Below are 21,467 nucleotides of genomic sequence, written 5' to 3' on the forward strand. Positions count from 1 at the left end.
TATTTTAATACTAAATGACAAGTACAGTAACCAACACTATCACTGTACTTCATATATATGTGACTGACATGTTTCTATCTATCTAATCTATGTGTGAAGCTCTATTCTGTCTGTTATAAATTGTCGGGTACAGATGCTGAATTGCCGGCCGGCTTTTTTAAAGAGACGGTGCATGAAAACACTATTATTTTTTTTAATAAACCCTTTACACTAAATGACAAGTACAGTAAGCAACATTGTCACTGTACTTCATATATATGTGACTGACATGTTTCTATCTATCTAATCTATGTGTGAAGCTCTATTCTGTCTGTTATAAATTGTCGGGTACAGATGCTGAATTGCCGGCCGGCTTTTTTAAAGAGACGGTGCATGAAAACACTATTATTTTTTTTAATAAATCCTTTACACTAAATGACAAGTACAGTAAGCAACATTGTCACTGTACTTCATATATATGTGACTGACATGTTTCTATCTATCTAATCTATGTGTGAAGCTCTATTCTGTCTGTTATAAATTGTCGGGTACAGATGCTGAATTGCCGGCCGGCTTTTTTAAAGAGACAGTGCATGAAAACACTATTATATTTTTTAATAAATCCTTTACACTAAATGACAAGTACAGTAAGCAACACTGTCACTGTACTTCATATATATGTGACTGACATGTTTCTATCTATCTAATCTATGTGTGAAGATCTATTCCTTCTTGTCTAAATTGTCGGGTACCGGTGTATGCCGCTGGTGAATTGCCGGCCGGCTTTTTTAAAGAAAGCATCTTCTGAGCAGTTTGTCAGCTTTTGGACACCTTTGAAGGTGTTTTCTATGTGTTTCTATGTGTTTTTGTTTGCCTGCCATTGGTTTTAACGGTGTTCGACGGTGTTCTAAGGTGTTCGACGAACAGTTCGACGAACAGTTCCTCGAACATCCCGGTGTTCGACGAACCGAACCGAACCCGAACACTACGGGGGTGGCTCAACACTAGAGATGAGCGTTGTTCTACTCGAACTGTTCGCCAATCTCAAATTCGAGCTGTTTTGGGCGGTGTTCGAGCCGTTCGGCGAACACGAACAATTTGAGAAAAATTCAGCTGTTCGAGGTTATGTTCGATAACTGTTCGTGCACCAAAATCATAACTGGATTTTTTCTCAGTAATGATGAAAATTAATGTTAATACGCAGTTTGAGTGTACAGCGGGGTGGGGGGAGGGGCAGGGGATGGATCTCTGCAGGAACAATGAAGATCTCCATTTTTTTTTCTCTTTCCCGCATTTACAGTGGGGAGGTGCAATCTGTCAGCCTATCAGCAGCGCACACACGGAGCGAAGTGCTTTTTTTCACACAAGCAAGGGCATGTGTCATTGGCAGTGTATGTCACATGTCCTTGCCCTATAAGACCAAGCCATTTTCCCCGTCGCCACCATTTTCTCACTGCTGCAGCTGCGTGTTAGACGGCACCGCTGTTGCTGTGTGCGCTATACCTTGTTAATTTCAAGCCAATTTTCGCACAAATATACAGATAGCTTGGGAGTAGGGAATAGTTGTGATTGCAGTCCTTTTAAGGACTAGCTTACAGCATTTCCTACGACTTTTATCAGGCAGGTCTGTGCTCTTAAATCAATAGGTTGTGGGAGTAAAGACTAATTGTAATTGGAGTCCTTTTCAGGACTAGGTTACATCAGTTCCTATCAGTTTTTGCCAGGCATGTCTGTGCCAGTGCTGTGCAAGTTTTTTTTCCACAGCATTTGGCTGAATCTAGCAAAGCTAATCCTTTTTGGCCTATTGCAGAGTGTGTTAGTCAGTGGAGTAGCCTATCTTTGTTGCAAGATATACCACCTGTGTATAGAATACCAATTTTTTTACTGCACCTAGTGAAGTAAAATCTTTTGGGCATAGCATCATTCTATTAGTCCATCTATACTGACCTCCATCAGGTTGCAAACTGAATCTAATTTTTTTCTGCATCTAGCTCTGAAAAAATATTGGGCTTCTAGCTGTGTGTGGGTCTTGTTCTACTAATCCATCTATACTGACCTCCATCAGGTTGCAAACTGAATATAATTTTTTTCTGCATCTAGCTCTGAAAAAATATTGAGCTTCTAGCTGTGTGTGGGTCTTGTTCTATTAATCCATCTATACTGACCTCCATCAGGTTGCAAACTGAATATAATTTTTTTCTGCATCTAGCGCTGAAAAAATATTGGGCTTCTAGCTGTGTGTGGGTCTTGTTCTATTAATCCATCTATACTGACCTCCTTCAGGTTGCAAACTGAATATAATTTTTTCTGCATCTACCTCTGAAAAAATATTGGGCTTCTAGCTGTGTGTGGGACTTGTTGTATTAGTCCATCTATACTGACCTCCATCAGGTTGCAAACTGAATATATTTTTTTCTGCATCTACCTCTGGAAAAATATTGGGCTTCTAGCTGTGTGTGGGACTTGTTGTATTAGTCCATCTATACTGACCTCCATCAGGTTGCAAACTGAATATATTTTTTTCTGCATCTAGCTCTGAAAAAATATTGGGCTTCTAGCTGTGTGTGGGTCTTGCTCTATTAATCCATCTATACTGACCTCCATCAGGTTGCAAACTGAATATAATTTTTTTCTGCATCTAGCTCTGAAAAAATATTGGGCTTCTAGCTGTGTGTGGGTCTTGTTCTATTAATCCATCTATACTGACCTCCATCAGGTTGCAAACTGAATATAATTTTTTTCTGCATCTAGCTCTGAAAAAATATTGGGCTTCTAGCTGTGTGTGGGTCTTGTTCTATTAATCCATCTATACTGACCTCCTTCAGGTTGCAAACTGAATATAATTTTTTTCTGCATCTAGCTCTGAAAAAATATTGGGCTTCTAGCTGTGTGTGGGTCTTGTTCTATTAATCCATCTATACTGACCTCCATCAGGTTGCAAACTGAATATAATTTTTTTCTGCATCTAGCTCTGAAAAAATATTGGGCTTCTAGCTGTGTGTGGGTCTTGTTCTATTAATCCATCTATACTGACCTCCATCAGGTTGCAAACTGAATATAATTTTTTTCTGCATCTAGCTCTGAAAAAATATTGGGCTTCTAGCTGTGTGTGGGTCTTGTTCTATTAATCCATCTATACTGACCTCCATCAGGTTGCAAAATGAATATAATTTTTTTCTGCATCTAGCTCTGAAAAAATATTGGGCTTCTAGCTGTGTGTGGGTCTTGTTCTATTAATCCATCTATACTGACCTCCATCAGGTTGCAAACTGAATATAATTTTTTTCTGCATCTAGCTCTGAAAAAATATTGGGCTTCTAGCTGTGTGTGGGTCTTGTTCTATTAATCCATCTATACTGACCTCCATCAGGTTGCAAACTGAATATAATTTTTTTCTGCATCTAGCTCTGAAAAAATATTTGGCCTTCTAGCACTGTGTGGGACTTGTTCTATTAGTCCACCTATACTGACCTCCATCAGGTTGCAAACTGAATATATTTTTTTCTGCATCTACCTCTGAAAAAATATTGGGCTTCTAGCTGTGTGTGGGACTTGTTGTATTAGTCCATCTATACTGACCTCCATCAGGTTGCTAACTGAATATATTTTTTTCTGCATCTACCTCTGAAAAAATATTGGGCTTCTAGCTGTGTGTGGGTCTTGTTCTATTAATCCATCTATACTGACCTCCATCAGGTTGCAAACTGAATATAATTTTTTTCTGCATCTAGCTCTGAAAAAATATTTGGCCTTCTAGCAGTGTGTGGGACTTGTTATATTAGTCCACCTATACTGACCTCCATCAGGTTGCAAACTGAATATTTTTTTTTCTGCATCTACCTCTGAAAAAATATTGGGCTTCTAGCTGTGTGTGGGACTTGTTGTATTAGTCCATCTATACTGACCTCCATCAGGTTGCAAACTGAATATATTTTTTTCTGCATCTACCTCTGAAAAAATATTGGGCTTCTAGCTGTGTGTGGGTCTTGTTCTATTAATCCATCTATACTGACCTCCATCAGGTTGCAAACTGAATATAATTTTTTTCTGCATCTAGCTCTGAAAAAATATTGGGCTTCTAGCTGTGTGTGGGTCTTGTTCTATTAATCCATCTATACTGACCTCCATCAGGTTGCAAACTGAATATAATTTTTTTCTGTATCTAGCTCTGAAAAAATATTGGGCTTCTAGCTGTGTGTGGGTCTTGTTCTATTAATCCATCTATACTGACCTCCATCAGGTTGCAAACTGAATATAATTTTTTTCTGCATCTAGCTCTGAAAAAATATTGGGCTTCTAGCTGTGTGTGGGTCTTGTTCTATTAATCCATCTATACTGACCTCCATCAGGTTGCAAACTGAATATAATTTTTTTCTGCATCTAGCTCTGAAAAAATATTGGGCTTCTAGCTGTGTGTGGGTCTTGTTCTATTAATCCATCTATACTGACCTCCATCAGGTTGCAAACTGAATATAATTTTTTTCTGCATCTAGCTCTGAAAAAATATTTGGCCTTCTAGCAGTGTGTGGGACTTGTTCTATTAGTCCACCTATACTGACCTCCATCAGGTTGCAAACTGAATATATTTTTTTCTGCATCTACCTCTGAAAAAATATTGGGCTTCTAGCTGTGTGTGGGACTTGTTGTATTAGTCCATCTATACTGACCTCCATCAGGTTGCAAACTGAATATATTTTTTTCTGCATCTACCTCTGAAAAAATATTGGGCTTCTAGCTGTGTGTGGGTCTTGTTCAATTAATCCATCTATACTGACCTCCATCAGGTTGCAAACTGAATATAATTTTTTTCTGCATCTAGCTCTGAAAAAATATTTGGCCTTCTAGCAGTGTGTGGGACTTGTTCTATTAGTCCACCTATACTGACCTCCATCAGGTTGCAAACTGAATATATTTTTTTCTGCATCTACCTCTGAAAAAATATTGGGCTTCTAGCTGTGTGTGGGACTTGTTGTATTAGTCCATCTATACTGACCTCCATCAGGTTGCAAATTGAATATAATTTTTTTCTGCATCTAACCCAGCCAATAGTTTTGGCCTAATACCATAGTTTGGCCACTCAGCTCTGCTCGGTTCCCATCCATTGTTTTTTTGTGCAAACAACTCCAGAGTTGTGAATTAGTTAACCACCAAAATGAGTGGAAAAAGGCCTGCTGCTGGTGGAAAGGGGAGTAGGCGTGTTGGGAAGGGGAAAAAAGATTGTGTCCGTGGGGTAGGTGTTAAAGCAACAGTAACATCTGCAGAAGAAAGACCATCTTCCAGCCAAACTAAAATGTCTACTTCTTTTAGCGGACAATGTGATAAGATCCCTTTCTTACGGCCACGCCAATCGCTACAAATTCCAGATGAGGCACAAAAATAGCAGGTGCTTCAACGGATATCAAGTGCTCCTTTAAATGGGCTCTCCTCCACATCAACTTCAACATCACAAATACTCCAGTCCTCAAAGGTGTCACCCAAATCGCACTTGCTTCCTCACAGCTCCCAAATCTCCAGCTGCCCGTCTGAGTATGAGGTAGAACAGATGGTTGAGTCTGCAGAGCTGTTTACTCACACTATAGCTTGGGAATCAGAGGTCGACTCCAGCACTTCTGTGAATCCAGACGAGGAAATGATCTGCACTGATGCCCAGAATCTTTATGAGTCGGATCCAGGACCAGACGCAGAAGGTTCTGACCATAATGTAGACCCTCATTCCCAAACTGTAACTCCTGTTGGTGGAGACAATGAGGAAGACGATGATAAGACTCAAATACCTGATTGGAGCGACAACTTTAGTTTTTTGTCAGGGCAGGAACAGGTTGGCTCTGAGGACGACGGGTGTGATAACACACAGGGTGATGATGATGAGGTTGGAGATCCCTCTTACTGTCAACCCACAGTCAGCCAAGAGATGAGGTCAGCAGAGGAGGTGGAGGAAGATGCTAGTGACGACGAGGTCAGGTTGTGCCTTCCTGGACAGAGACGTAGTACTGGAAGCACGTCAACAACTGCATCCTCAAACACAACTCTGCCTCTCACCACAAGTCGTGGTGGCTCTTCAGGTCGCATGGGTGCTAAGCCTTTCATAGCCTGGGCATTTTTTCAGATCGATAAAGATGACCCAACTCGTGTTATCTGTAACATTTGTCAGCAAAAGCTAAGTAGAGGCCAAAAAATACATAGTTTGAGTACTTCATGCATGAACCGGCACATGGACATGAAGCATAAGTTGCAGTGGGAAGCTCAGTGTGCTACAATGCGGCCTAGCCGGCCGGGCCAACCACCGTCTGCCATATCTTGTGCATCCGCGGCCTCTTCATCCTCTGTGACTGGGGGGACAGCAGTCACACCTGTTTTGGGGCGCAGACCTGCCACCTCTTTACCCGCAACAGCCAGCGTGATTGGCAGGTCATCATTTTCTTTGGAGGTGGGAACACCAGCTGGTGTTGAGCGCTGTCCGACATCGATAGCACCACCTTTGGATCAAGGCAACCTAACATGTCCGCCTGCATCTTCCTCACAGACCGGCAGTTTGCCGGGGACACCCTTATCAACCCCGTCTAAGCACAATAGCCAGCCCTCGGTCCCTCAGATGTGGACAAGTAAAAGACCATTTCCTCCTAGCCATGAGAAAGCTAAGAGGTTGAATTTCACCATCTGCAAGCTCTTGGCTACAGAAATGCTGCCTTTCCGCCTGGTGGACACAGAGGATTTTCGAGACCTTATGTCCGTCGCAGTGCCCTAGTACCAGATGCCCAGTCGGCACTACTTCTCAAAGAAAGGTGTGCCTGCGCTCCACCAGCATGTCGCACACAACATCACCGCTTCTTTGAGAAACTCTGTGTGTGACAGGGTGCATTTCACCACAGACACTTGGACGAGTAGGCATGGACAGGGGCGTTACATGTCGCTGACTGGGCACTGGGTAACTATGGTGACAGCAGGACAAGGGGCTGCTGTCCAAGTCTTGCCGTCCCCACGAGTTGTGCGTCAATCCTCTTTATGTCAAAGTTCCTCCACTGCTTCTGCCTCCTCAACCTCCTCTCGGTCTTCCACCTGCACCCAAAGCCTGTCTGGTCATGCCATGCCACAAGCTTTCTAACTGCGCAGAAGGGATCCTGCACACCTCCTTACTATGCTGGCAGTAGGGCTCAACGTCATCAGGCGGTTTTTACATTGAAATGTCTGGGAAATGTGAGTCACACAGCTGAGGAGTTGTGGTCAGCTCTGGAAAACCAATTTCATGAATGGTTGTCTCCACTGGACCTGAAACCAGGGAAGGCCGTGTTCGACAATGCTGCAAACCTGGGTGCGGCCCTTCACCGGGGCAATGTCACACACGTGCCTTGTATGGCTCACGTGTTGAACCTGGTTGTCCAGCAATTTTTAGCCCACTATCCCAGACTAGATGGCCTTCTGCAGAGGGCACGGTCGCTGTGTGCTCACTTCAGCCGTTCGCATCCCGCAGCTCAGCGACTTACATCTCTACAGAAGTCGTTGGGCCTGCCACTTCACCGGCTAAAATGCGATGTGCCTACCTGGTGGAATTCAACTCTGCACATGTTGCAATGACTGTGGCAGCACCGACAAGCCCTGGTGCAATACGTTCTGACGTATAGCCTGGGCCAACGAGATTCAGAGGTGGGGCAAATCACGCTGGAGGAGTGGTCTCAGATCAGGGACCTATGCACCCTTCTGCACAGTTTTGAAATGGCGACGAAGATGTTTAGTGCTGACGATGCCATTATCAGCATGACTATTCCGGTGATTTACATGCTGGAGCACATGTTAAACAGAATTCGGAGTCAGGTGGTGGCACAAGAGGAGGTGGAGGAAGTAGAGGAGGAGGAGTTGTATGCGGAAGGGCTAACATCTGCAAGGTCCAGACGGTCGGCAGCACCAAGGCGGCAGGCATGTGAGGGTGGGGGAGATGGTTTTACCAGGGCGCATGGTAGCAGCCAAACTAGTGAGGAAGGTGCAGGAGCCCAGGAAGAAGTGGAGGACGAACTGATGGAAGACTCATCAGATGAGGGAGACCTTGATCACATTTCTGTTGTGCGAGGTTGGGGGGAGAGGACAGAGGAAGGAAGCATGATTGTTACCTCGCCACCAACACAACAGGGACTTGGTGCTCCTGGATGCGCAACACACATGAGTGCCTTCTTGCTGCACTACCTGCAACATGACCCTCGAATTGTGAGAATTAGAAATAATCCTGACTACTGGGTTGCCACACTGTTAGATCCCCGGTACAAAAGTAAATTTGCAGAAATTATTCCTGCCATAGAAAGGGATGCACGCATGCAGGAGTATCAGCAGAGACTGTTCCAGAATCTTACATGTGCTTTTCCACAAAATACCAGTGGTGCACGTAGTGAATCTCACAGTTCCAACTTGCCAACCGTGGGACCGTTAAGTGTTCAGCACTCAAACCGTAACATAACCACAGTATCTGCTGGTAACATCAATTTTGCGGAATCATTTCACCACTTTTTTAGCCCATCCTTTGCAAGGCCACAGGAGACAAGAAGTCTGACACATAGTCAACGCCTAGAGACGATGGTACAGGAGTATCTCCAAGTAAACATTGAAGCCACGACTGTGTCACTGGACCCTTGCTCTTTTTGGGCTTCCAATCTGGATAAATGGCCGGAGCTAGCCACTTACGCCTTGGAGATCTTGTCATGCCCCGCAGCCAGCGTTCTGTCTGAACGTGTGTTCAGCGCTGCTGGTGGTGTGCTGACAGATAAGCGCACGCGGCTCTCCACTGATAATGTAGACAGACTCACGTTCATAAAGATGAACAAATCATGGATCCGAAACGACTTTTCTACCCCTGTGTCATCCTTGGGAGAGTAAAAGCTTGATGATTGGTTAAAATCACCCTACCAACCGTTTTAAGCTTTCAAATTACTAATCATGTTTATCTGTATCTTGACTGGAAAATAATTTGGGCTTTGTAGCAGTGTGCAGCACTGATCCTATTAGGCCATCTATACTAAAGCTTCACCAGATTTAAAATTTAAAATAATTTTTAGCTGCATCTAGCCCGGAAAATAATTTTGGGGCTCTGAGATGCGCAAGACACATAAGTGCCTTCTTGCTGCACTACCTGCAGCATGACCCTCATATTGTCAGAATTCGAAGTACTCATGACTACTGGGTTGCCACACTCTTAGATCCCCCAAACTTTTCGATCAACCTTTTCATTTTAATAAAGACCAAAAAAATGGTCATTTTTGAAATTATAAGCATTAGCAGGTTGTTAGAAACTGAAATCAAACAGTTTTCAACTCAAAACTTTATTCTAGGTGATGTTACATTTTCACATAGGACCCCTTGTTCGAAAGGAGCTTCTGAACTCTCTCGTCCATTGAATTTGTCAGGTTTTGGATGGTTTCTGCTTCAATTGTTTTGCATGAGGACAGAATACCCTCCCAGAGCTGCTGCTTAGATGTGAACTGCCTCCTGCCATCATAGACACTACTTTTAATGATGCTCCAAAGGTTCTGAATGGGGTAGAGATCAGGGGAGCATGGGGGTCACACCATAAGTTTGTCCCCTTTTATGCCCATATCAGCCAGAGATGCAGATGTTTTATGTGCAGCATGAGATGGTGCATTATCATGCAGAAAAATGATCTTGCTGTGAAATACACGGTTCTTCTTCTTGAACCATGGCAGAAGAATAGTCTATTCTCATCAGATCTATATCCACAGGTGTACACCACCAAAGTAGTCATATGAGATAGGGAAAGGGGAGAGTTGGAAAAGTGTGGATATAAGAAAATTAAATTAAAATACATAAACTTTATTGATTAGTTAAAATCCTATAAATGTGAAATTACTCATGCATCTATAGATGCATATAAGGTAACCACTTACTAGTTGAAAAAGTGGTACCCACTAATAGATCTGGCTGGATGTAGTGTAGGGCAAATTATGGGACACCTCAGTCAAGTCCCTCTAATGTAGGACCGAGGTTATATATATATGTTAACCCCATATATTGGAATAGCCTAAATATGAATGTCAGGTGAAACAACTAAAGACACATATAGTTGCTATAATAGCAAAATGTACATGTATCAATCTGCCATAGGGCATTACTATTCACCACCTGACAGACATATATATGTATATATGTATAGGCTCGCTTAAATCCAGTTGTTTTAAATATTAACAATGGGAGATGTCAGAAATCAGCACTCGCCTTCTGTTCAATCACACAATTGCACAGTACGTGTATTTAGGCTGCTATTAATGAGCCGGCACTGTTCAAAATCATTAGCAGGAGGAGATCACACTGACAAGCGATTGTCTCCTCTGTTACACTGAGGGGCCGTCCGCTGCACCGAGCGGCTCCTCACATGTCAGAGGTTAACGATCACACTGTGATTCAGCCTGTCCAGCTGTACAATTGATCGCCCGAGTGAGGAATAATATATTATCCCCTGTCTCATTCCCTGCACGCACGTGCCGGCATGCCCAGCACAAACAGCTGATCGCTGCAGTGTTGAGCAGTCCGCTGTCTCGTAGCTGCACACGTGTTTGATGTGTCCGACTCAAACAGCCGAACACTGCGGCTATACTCTATATGATCCGCTACAGCTAAGGGTGCTGACACAGTTCTCCCTTATTATAATGCTGCCATATTATGCATATTCCTAGGGTAGATTCTCATTCCCCCCTACACTATCATGCAGCTCAGATAAATTCCCTGACGCGCGTTTCGCCGGTATACCGGTATACCGGCGAAACGCGCGTCAGGGAATTTATCTGAGCTGCATGATAGTGTAGGGGGGAATGAGAATCTACCCTAGGAATATGCATAATATGGCAGCATTATAATAAGGGAGAACTGTGTCAGCACCCTTAGCTGTAGCGGATCATATAGAGTATAGCCGCAGTGTTCGGCTGTTTGAGTCGGACACATCAAACACGTGTGCAGCTACGAGACAGCGGACTGCTCAACACTGCAGCGATCAGCTGTTTGTGCTGGGCATGCCGGCACGTGCGTGCAGGGAATGAGACAGGGGATAATATATTATTCCTCACTCGGGCGATCAATTGTACAGCTGGACAGGCTGAATCACAGTGTGATCGTTAACCTCTGACATGTGAGGAGCCGCTCGGTGCAGCGGACGGCCCCTCAGTGTAACAGAGGAGACAATCGCTTGTCAGTGTGATCTCCTCCTGCTAATGATTTTGAACAGTGCCGGCTCATTAATAGCAGCCTAAATACACGTACTGTGCAATTGTGTGATTGAACAGAAGGCGAGTGCTGATTTCTGACATCTCCCATTGTTAATATTTAAAACAACTGGATTTAAGCGAGCCTATACATATATACATATATATGTCTGTCAGGTGGTGAATAGTAATGCCCTATGGCAGATTGATACATGTACATTTTGCTATTATAGCAACTATATGTGTCTTTAGTTGTTTCACCTGACATTCATATTTAGGCTATTCCAATATATGGGGTTAACATATATATATAACCTCGGTCCTACATTAGAGGGACTTGACTGAGGTGTCCCATAATTTGCCCTACACTACATCCAGCCAGATCTATTAGTGGGTACCACTTTTTCAACTAGTAAGTGGTTACCTTATATGCATCTATAGATGCATGAGTAATTTCACATTTATAGGATTTTAACTAATCAATAAAGTTTATGTATTTTAATTTAATTTTCTTATATCCACACTTTTCCAACTCTCCCCTTTCCCTATCTCATATTGAACCATGGCAGGAAGTGCTGTTTGAGAAAATCCACATACATTATGGAGTTCATCTTTAGCGCCTTCAGGGATCCTAAAGGGGCCGACAATCTCTCTCCCCATGATTCCAGCCCAAACCATTACTCCACCTCCTCCTTGTTGGCGCTGTAGCCGTGTTTGCGTGGGGTGTCCATCAACCAGCCATCCTCCACTCCATCCATCTGGACCATCGAGCGCTGCACGGCACTCATCCATGAACAAAACTGTTTTGAAATCAGTCTTCATGTAATGTTTGGCCCACTGGAGCCGTTTCTGCTTGTGTGAAGTGGATAGAGGAGGTCGACAGGATGGCGTATGCACAGCTGCAAACCTCTGAAGGACCCTGCATCTTGTTGTTCGGGGGACGTTGGAGGCACAAGCAGCTTCAAAAACTTGTCTGCTGCTATGACAAGGCTTTTTGGCCGCTGCTCTTTCAACCTGACGTAATTGCCTGTAGGAAAGAGTCCTCAATTTGCCCTTATCAGCACGCACACGTGTGTACTGTGAATCAGCAACATACTTCTTGATTGCCAAGACACTTCATCCTGATCATCGCACAATGTTGATTGTAGTCATGCCTTGACCTAAACACTCCACAATTTGTTGCTTCTCAGCAGCCGACACATCCTTTTTCTTTCCCATTTTGGCAGAAAATGTAGGCTGCTTAATAATGTGAGAGAGCCTTCTTAAGTAGTCTTGCCTTTCATTGGACACACCTGCCAAACTAATTAGCACAGGTGTCTGCAATTGCTTACAGTGATATAAAGAGCCCTGACACACATCACCATCAATGAGTTTAACTGACAAACAAACAAATTCTTCCCTTATCACTCCGAAACACTTTTTGCATAATAATTTGGAACGCAGTGTACATGTGCTTTTCCACAAAACACCAGCGGTTCACGTAGTGAATATTACAGTTCTAACTTGCCAACCGTGGTCTGTATGGAGTTGTTCAATAAAGGGCCCAAAATTAAGATAACATAGATGGGAGAGGTCTCTATGAATAGGAATTCCTAAGTATTTGATACCCTGTGAGGGACAGGCAAAGGGAAAGTTGGACTGGATGGAATCCTATATGGATTTGGGGAGGGAGACATCGAGGGCCTCAGATTTCGCTGCATTGATTTTAAAATTTGACCATGTAACAAAGTGATCTATTTCAGCCATAACAGCAGGGATGGATATATGTGATTGAGTGATATATACTAGGACATCATCAGCAAATAGAGAGCACTTGTACTCGGTGCCTCCCACCTCAATCCACCTAATATTGGGGTTATGGCGAATTGATGAGAGCAGGTGCTCCGTCACTAGGATGTATAAGAGAGGGGACAGAGAACATCCCTGCCTTGTCCCATTGGTGATTGTGAAAGGTGATGAAAATGTTCTGACGCGCCCCCTGGGCCTTGGGACACCCGGAGCCGGACCCTTTTTGGTGGATGCTGGTGGTTGTAGTCTCCGTGGCGGCAACCCGGTTCCGTGGCTCAGGGCGGTCAAACCAGTGGCGGAACTATTTATGTGGTTTTGATGTTTAAATGTCCGACTACGCCACCCGTGGATTGCGGTCAGAGTGAACCGCCGCTCCAGGGCAGACCGCTGAGGCTGGTGTTGTGGGTGCAGCAGAGCGTAGCATAACTCCCCACGGGAGGAGTATAGCCTCAGGGCAGTGTATGCGGAGGATGGGGGTGATGGTGCAGGGCAGCAGCAGTAACGACACGGAGTCAGTGATGCAGTCCAGGGCCTTTACTCACAGTTCTTATTATCCAGACCACGTCTGCAGGTAACGGCTGCCCACGTCGTACTGTGTTCACCAGGTGAGGGGCTCAGACAACTTCCAGATAACTTTGGAGCACTTCACAGGACCCCCTTTGTGTGTCCTTTGTCTGGCCTTTCTTACCAACACTTCTGTCCGGCTGCCTCGGGCCTCCCCTTGGTAAACTTGGCGCCAGTTTCCCTGACCCTATGTGGTGCCTTCCTAGCGGGTGTAGCGAGGGGCTGCGCCACATAAAATGTCAGAGCCTCCGGTTTCTAGCTGAGGGTCGTTTCCTCCCTCCACTAGTTCGGGGACCGGTCTCCCCCTTTGGCCTGACCCCTCCACGCAGGTGGATTCGGGCGTGCGGTGGCAACTCGCCAGTCCGCACCCCTGGGATCCCTTCATTCCTCGTTCCTGGAGCCTTCTCCGCTCCTCTTCCTTCCTTCTCCCTCTTCCAGGCCTGGGCCTCTGTTACTAGGCCCGCCTCCGGAGCAGAGCTCATGCAGAGCTCCTGCTCCCTTCCACTTCTGCTCAGAATTCTCTGCACTGAACTAAGATGGTGCCCACCTTTTATACTCCCTTCTCAATGCACCCAGGAACTGCTTCCTCCCTGCTCCTGCACTACAGGGTTCCCCTTCCTCAGTGTTCCCTCCCCCCACTCCAGCCAGGGACAGGGACTGTCGTGCCCATCTCAGGGGCATATTGGTCGCCCTGCCCCATGGCAATGTGGTGTAATGCATGCAGGTGTCGGGTCCTGATCCACACTCCATCCTTACCTGAGAGTGAGATATCACACCTCTGGGTGAGGTGCAATACGTCTGTAGCAACCGAGCCCTCAGGGTGCTACAGTTCCATTTATCTTCAGCCTAGGTGACGTATTGCGATACAGGGCCGTGATTTTGGCTATAAAAGGGTCCCCTAGACCCCTACCCCAAGCTTTTTAAGAGAATCATATATGGCGTGCCAGGACACTCTATGGAATGCTTTCTCAGCATCCAACGAGAGTATCTAATTACAAATTTTTAATTGCATCTAGCCCAGGAAATACTTTGTGCCTAGTTGCAGTGTCTGCTAGTCAGCGGATTATCCCGGCTGTTAAGCAAGCTACACCACCTGTAGTTTAGACACTTAATTTTTTCAAAGGAAATGATTCGGGACCATGGGATACTTAGTGAAGAGCATCAGGAGGCACCCCAAGGCATAGGGGCTCGGACTGGCATTAGGATGACTTGCGGTGGACAGCCGAGCTCGATCCTTATAAAAGCTTTTTAACTGCAGCAGCTTTAGTGGACGCTACTGGAGCTGGAATTACGCGGCTGCTGGCATGAGACTTGCCCTCCAATAGATCCTTGTAAATGGATTTAAAGTGTATTCATTCAAATTAGAGAGACAATTTAAATTAAAAAGCTTAGAGCTGCCTCCACCACAGGGGGGCTCGCTCGACCCACCAGCGGACAGGCACCAGTATTGGGAGAGGGGGGCTGGCCGTCAGGGTTCACCGCGGCTCTGGCACAAACCCGGCGACACGGAGGTGGCACGGGCAGGAGCGGACTGGCCGTGTCGGCTTCTCACTTTTTGGATTTTAGAAGGGCATGGCATGCCTATATCTGTGTCTCCCCCTCCTTTTACTCCTCCACCTTTTTTATTTTCGCATGACTATATGTACTTGTCACTTTTCCATGTGTTAGTTATGTCTTCTGAGCAGTTTGTCAGCTTTTGGACACCTTTGAAGGAGTTTTCTATGTGTTTCTATGTGTTTTTGTTTGCCTGCCATTGTTTTTAACGGTGTTCGAAGGTGTTCGACGAACAGTTCGGCGAACACACGGGTGTTCGACGAACCGAACCAAACTCGAACACTACGGGGGTGGCTCAACACTACTCAACACTAATTATGATGAAAAAAGGTTCTAAAGCTGTTCTGCAAATGTATATCTAATACACAGTGGTAAATGAATATCTCCTCCCTTTTTATTCCACAAGTGTGCTTTAAGTTCCATGATATCACAGCAAGGACAGTTTTAAAATGTTGATGAAATCTGGCTAATAATTAGCATGCTGGATCTATTAGCTGGAAAAAGGGTGAGAAAATAAGAAATTGCAAAACTTCTGCTCAACCAGAAGTCACTAAAGATTGTTCATGGTGTGCTAAAAGGTTCCATCGGAAAGATAATTCAAGTAGAGTTGGTGCAAATCAAAGCTCATATCCCAGTCCATCAGTCACGGCAGGGGTCTGTGTTCACTGGAAAAAAGGAGGAGTTGCACCACATACCTGATGGCACCCTCTGAGCTTTCTTTTGATTGGTGGTGTGACGCACAAGTGACATCTCACCAGGCTGAATAATCAAAAGAAGATCTACAGATGCTGTTATGCTGGTTCTGCAAATACAATCCATAGATTACAGACCATTTCCGTGGGGAATAGTCTTGGGAATGTGCTAATTGATCTACTCAGATAATTAGTCAAAATGTTACATGAAGTTAAATGTAGTCGGCAGGATTTGTACCTACGTGGGGAGACCCCAATGGATTTCTAATCCATTGCCTTAACCACTCGGCCACAACTACTCAGATGCTGTTACAACCTTATGAGTGTCACACCTTTTCTTATAGCACCATGGTCAATATCAGTGATTATCCTTCTGGAAGACATTTCAGAAAATGGAAGATTTCAATTGGAAACAAAATTCCAGGCCTCACTGAAATGTAAAAATCTGATTTAAAGGTATCATCAATTGGAACCTTGTACAGTTCAAGGTTTATTAAAATTCATAAGGCGGATTTTGAGTGAATTTGTTCCAAACACCTACTGAGAAAGGCTTTGAAAATGCTCAAAAGTTTGAACAGATTCATTTCCATGCAAAAAGACTTGCTGTTCATATGATCAGGTATTGCGCGTCTTTTAACCTCATCATGTTTCCCAAAACGCCAAGCGGTTAACAGAAGTGAGCATATCATTTTCAGGTATATTTTGCTTGCTTTATACTTGCAATACAAGTCAATGAGAAGGTTAGAAAGACCCCTGGAAGGTTCCTGAGTGACGTTCGCAGCATTTTGCGAGCAAAAATAAAACTAAAACAAACTCAATCGATGCCCAAAACAATACTTAGAAAAACATCACCAAACTATGTTTACAAAAATGGTGGAAAACACTAAAAAGGGTGATTCAGGAAAAGAATCACTGTTGTTTCTTGAAGCCGTTGCTGTTAGAACTCTCCTGTTAGGTTTTTTTTAGTTTGCTGGTCACATGACCATTTTTGCCTATTTAATCCGGCTCCGCCCTCCTGTCCTTGCTGGACTTCATTGTATTTACTACTCTTGAGCTAGCTTGGTGCTCTGTTGCCGTTCTCTGTTAGTTTTGCTAGGTCTTCTGACCTCTATGCTTTTTAATGTGTGTTTGTCTTTGACTGCTACTATTTCTGCTAGGAGGTGTCCAACTTATCCCAGTCCCTAGTTCTTGTAGGGATCCCTCCCTCACATCTATAGGTCTTCGTACAGACTAGCCGAGGACTTTAGCGGGTCTGATCGCAGGATCAGGTTCCCCGTTACATCGTAGGGATCTAGTTTAGTTCTATTGTAGGGACAGATCTCCTGTTTTTCCTTAGTCCCTGTAGCAGATCATAACAGTAAGTCCAGCCCAAAAAGAAAAAAAAAATTTTCTCTAAGGAAAGACCTCCAGTTTTCCATCATGGTCTCGGTTCAAGATTTGGCTCAACGCTTGCAGGGACTCTCTCTGGAGGTGGCCAAGCTCCAACAACACGTGAGTAGCTGTTCTGGAGCACATTTTGTGGAACCTAAGGTACGTCTGCCTGATCTATTTTTTGGCGAACAACAAGATTTTTTTTTCTTTTAAAAATGCTTGTTTATTGTATTTTCGTTTGAGACCCGGATCCTCTGGTGATGAATCACAGCGCATAGGGTTCATAATGTCACTTTTGCGCAAAGATCCTCAGGAATGGGCCTTCTCCCTCCAACCTAGTGATCCGTGCTTTAGATCAGTGGATAGTTTATTTTCTGCTTTGGGTTTGTTGTACGATGATCCTGATCGTGTCTCATCTGCTGAGTCTAATGGCCAGACAGAAAGGAAGAACCAGGATGTTGAGCAGTTCTTGCGTTGTTTTGTAGCAGACAATCAAGAGGGGTGGTCTGAGTTTCTGCCACTTGCTGAATTTGCTCTTAACAACCATACATCCTCTTCTGCTGGGTGTTCGCTTTTTTTTGTTGTTCTGGGAGACATCCGTCTTTTGGGTCATTCTCCAAATTGGTATCGGCTGTGCCTGAGGAGGAGAGTTTTTCCGGTGATTTGGAGAGAGTTTGGACGGATGTGCGTGGTAATCTTCAGGAGGCTAACAAAAAATCGAAGAGGTACTTTGATAGGAAACGGCAAGAGGTTTTGTTTGCTGTTGGTGACATGGTTTGGTTGTCCTCTAAGAATCTGCGATTGAGGATTCCTTCTAAAAAATTGGGTCCCAAGTTCGTAGGGCCCTTTAAGGTGCTTCAGATAGTTAACCAATCTGCTGTTAGGTTGGAGGTTCCTACGTCCTGGAAGCTTAACCCGGTGTTTCATGTTTCTCTGTTGAAAAAAGCTGATGTGTCGGATGGTGACGCCTCTGCCACTGTTCCTCTGGTGGTGGAGGATGGTGAATATGAAATTTCCCGCATCCTAAATTCTAGACGGTATAGAGGGAGTTTGCAGTATCTCGTCGCTTGGAAGGGTTTCGGACCTGAGGATAACTCATGGGTGAGGGCGGATGATGTTTCTGCTTCCAGACTTGTCAGAGCATTTCACAGGAGGTTTACTGATAAGCCTGGGCCTAGGGGATCCGGTGGATCCTCTTAGAAGAGGGGGTACTGTTAGAACTCTCCTGTTAGTTTTTTTTTAGTTTGCTGGTCACATGACCATTTTTGCCTATTTAATCCGGCTCCGCCTTCCTGGCCTTGCTGGACTTCATTGTATTTACTACTCTTGAGCTAGCTTGGTGCTCTGTTGCCATTCTCTGTTAGTTTTGCTAGGTCTTCTGATCTCTATGCTTTTTGTTGTGTGTTTGTCTTTGACTGCTACTATTTCTGCTAGGAGGTGTCCAACTTATCCCAGTCCCTAGTTCTTGTAGGGATCCCTCCCTCACATCTATAGGTCTTCGTACAGACTAGCCGAGGACTTTAGCGGGTCTGATCGCAGGATCAGGTTCCCCGTTACATCGTAGGGATTTAGTTTAGTTCTATTGTAGGGACAGATCTCCTGTTTTTCCTTAGTCCCTGTAGCAGATCATAACAGTTGCGGCTTGAAATCCTTGTCAGTTTCAACCAGCTGGAAAAAGTGTCATGCGAACATTGGCACAAGTCATAGAATACGGTTGCTGGTGTGACATAGATGGTATGAGTTTTGCCTCATGAAGTCAAGTTTAACTTTTGAGTTAAACTTTCTTGATAGATAGATCTTTTTTGCCATGTGGATTTTAACTTTCTCTTTTTATGTTAAACCATGTGCATTGGCAAATTGAGTGTGAGCAGAAAAGATAAAACCACTGAACACAAAGTATTTCTCAGGTTCCACTGAGATTTGAACTCAAATGGCTGGATTCAGAGACCAGAGTGCTAACCATTACACCATGGAACCACATGACCAATGAAGCTGGCTGGATTTTCTTTTGAAAACGGTGAAAGAGCATGTGTAAATTGTGGAAATGTGAGAAATTTACTCTGAATCCAGTGAGCTGAGTTCAAATCTCAGTGGAACCTGGGAAATTCATGCATTATGATGAAAACAGGTTCTAAAGCTGTTCTGCAAATGCATGTCTAATACACAGTGGTAAATGAATATCTCCTCCCTTTTTATTCCACAAGTATGCTTAAAGTTCCATGATAACACAGCAAGGACAGTTTTAAAATGTTGATGAAATCTGGCTAATAATTAGCGTGCTGGATCTATTAGCTGGAAAAAGGGTGAGAAAAAAAGAAATTGCTAAACTTCTGCTCATCCAGAAGTCACTAAAGATTTTTCATGGTGTTTTAAAAGGTTCCTTCGGAAAGATAATTCAAGTAGAGTTGGTGCAAATCAAAGTTCATATCCCAGTCCATCAGTCACGGCAGGGGTCTGTGTTCACTGGAAAAAAGGAGGAGTTGCACCACATACCTGATGGCACCCTCTGAGCTTTCTTTTGATTGGTGGTGTGACGCACAAGTGACATCTCACCAGGCTGAAAAATCAAAAGAAGATCTACAGATGCTGTTAAGCTGGTTCTACAAATCCGATCCAAAGATTACAGACCATTTCCATGGGGAATAGTCTTGGGAATGTGCAAATTGATCTACTCAGATAATTAGTCAAAATGTTACATGAAGTTAAATGTAGTTGGCAGGATTTGTACCTACGCGGGGAGAACCCAATGGATTTTTAGTCCATTGCCTTAACCACTCGGCCACAACTACTCAGACGCTGTTACAACCTTATAAGTGTCACACCTTTTCTTATATCACCATGATCAATATCAGTGATTATCCTTCTGGAAGACATTTCAGAAAAAGGAAGATTTCAATTGGAAACAAAATTCCAGGCCTCACTGAAATGTAAAAATCTGATTTAAAGGTATCATCAATTTAAACCTTGTACAGTTCAAGGTTTTTTAAAATTCATAAGGCGGATTTTGAGTGACTTTGTTCCAAACACCTACTGAAAAATTCTTTGAAAATGCTCAAAAGTTTGAACAGATTCATTTCCATGCAAAAAGACTTGCTGCTCATATGATCAGGTATTGCGCGTCTTTTAACCTCATCATGTTTCCCAAAACGCCAAGCGGTTAACAGAAGTGAGCATATCATTTTCAGGTATATTTTGCTTGCTTTATACTTGCAATACAAGTCAATGAGAAGGTTAGAAAGACCCCTGGAAGGTTCCTGAGTGACGTTCGCAGCATTTTGCGAGCAAAAATAAAACTAAAACAAACTCAATCGATGCCCAAAACAATACTTAGAAAAACATCACCAAACTAGGTTTACAAAAATGCTGGAAAACACTAAAAAGGGTGATTCAGGAAAAGAATCGCTGTTGTTTCTTGAAGCCGTTGCGGCTTGAAATCCTTGTCAGTTTCAACCAGCTGGAAAAAGTCTCATGCGAACACTGCCACAAGTTATAGAGTACGGTTGCTGGTGTGACATAGATGGTATGAGTTTTGCCTCATGAAGTCAAGTTTAACTTTTGAGTTAAACTTTCTTGATAAATAGATCTTTTTTGCCATGTGGATTTTAACTTTCTCTTTTTATGTTAAACCATGTGCGTTGGCAAATTGAGTGTGAGCAGAAAAGATAAAACCACTGTGCACAAGTAATATCTCAAGTTCCACTGAGATTTGATCTCAGATGGCTGGATTCAGAGACCAGAGTGCTAACCATTACACCATGGAACCACATGACCAATGAACCTGGCTGGATTTTCTTTTGAAAACGGTGAAATAGCATGTGTAAATTGTGGAAATGTGAGAAATTTACTCTGAATCCAGTGATCTGAGTTCAAATCTCAGTGGAACCTGGGAAATTCATGCATTATGATGAAAACAGGTTCTAAAGCTGTTCTGCAAATGTATGTCTAATACACAGTGGTAAATGAATATCTCCTCCCTTTTTATTCCACAAGTATGCTTAAAGTTCCATGATATCACAGCAAGGACAGTTTTAAAATGTTGATGAAATCTGGCTAATAATTAGCGTGCTGGATCTATTAGCTGGAAAAAGGGTGAGAAAAAAAGAAATTGCAAAACTTCTGCTCATCCAGAAGTCACTAAAGATTTTTCATGGTGTGCTAAAAGGTTCCATCGGAAAGATAATTCAAGTAGAGTTGGTGCAAATCAAAGTTCATATCCCAGTCCATCAGTCACGGCAGGGGTCTGTGTTCGCTGGAAAAAAGGAGGAGTTGCACCACATACCTGATGGCACCCTCTGAGCTTTCTTTTGATCGATGGTGTGACGCACAA

The 21,467-nt window shown here is 43.7% G+C and overlaps 2 non-coding genes across 2 annotated transcripts; both read right to left on the reverse strand.

The window, feature by feature from the left end:
- Positions 1–15,986: 15,986 nt before the first annotated feature.
- Positions 15,987–16,068, reverse strand: TRNAS-AGA (transfer RNA serine (anticodon AGA)). Its single transcript has one exon. It is a non-coding gene; the product is annotated as a tRNA-Ser (tRNA).
- A 3,779-nt stretch (positions 16,069–19,847) lies between these two features.
- TRNAF-AAA (transfer RNA phenylalanine (anticodon AAA)) lies at positions 19,848–19,929 on the reverse strand. The gene has a single exon. It is a non-coding gene; the product is annotated as a tRNA-Phe (tRNA).
- Positions 19,930–21,467: the final 1,538 nt, after the last annotated feature.

Source organism: Phyllobates terribilis, unplaced genomic scaffold (genome assembly GCF_046119375.1).
Source record: "Phyllobates terribilis strain yellow unplaced genomic scaffold, ASM4611937v1 Scaffold_13__5_contigs__length_258822181, whole genome shotgun sequence".
In the NCBI taxonomy this organism is placed as follows: Eukaryota; Metazoa; Chordata; class Amphibia; order Anura; family Dendrobatidae; genus Phyllobates; species Phyllobates terribilis.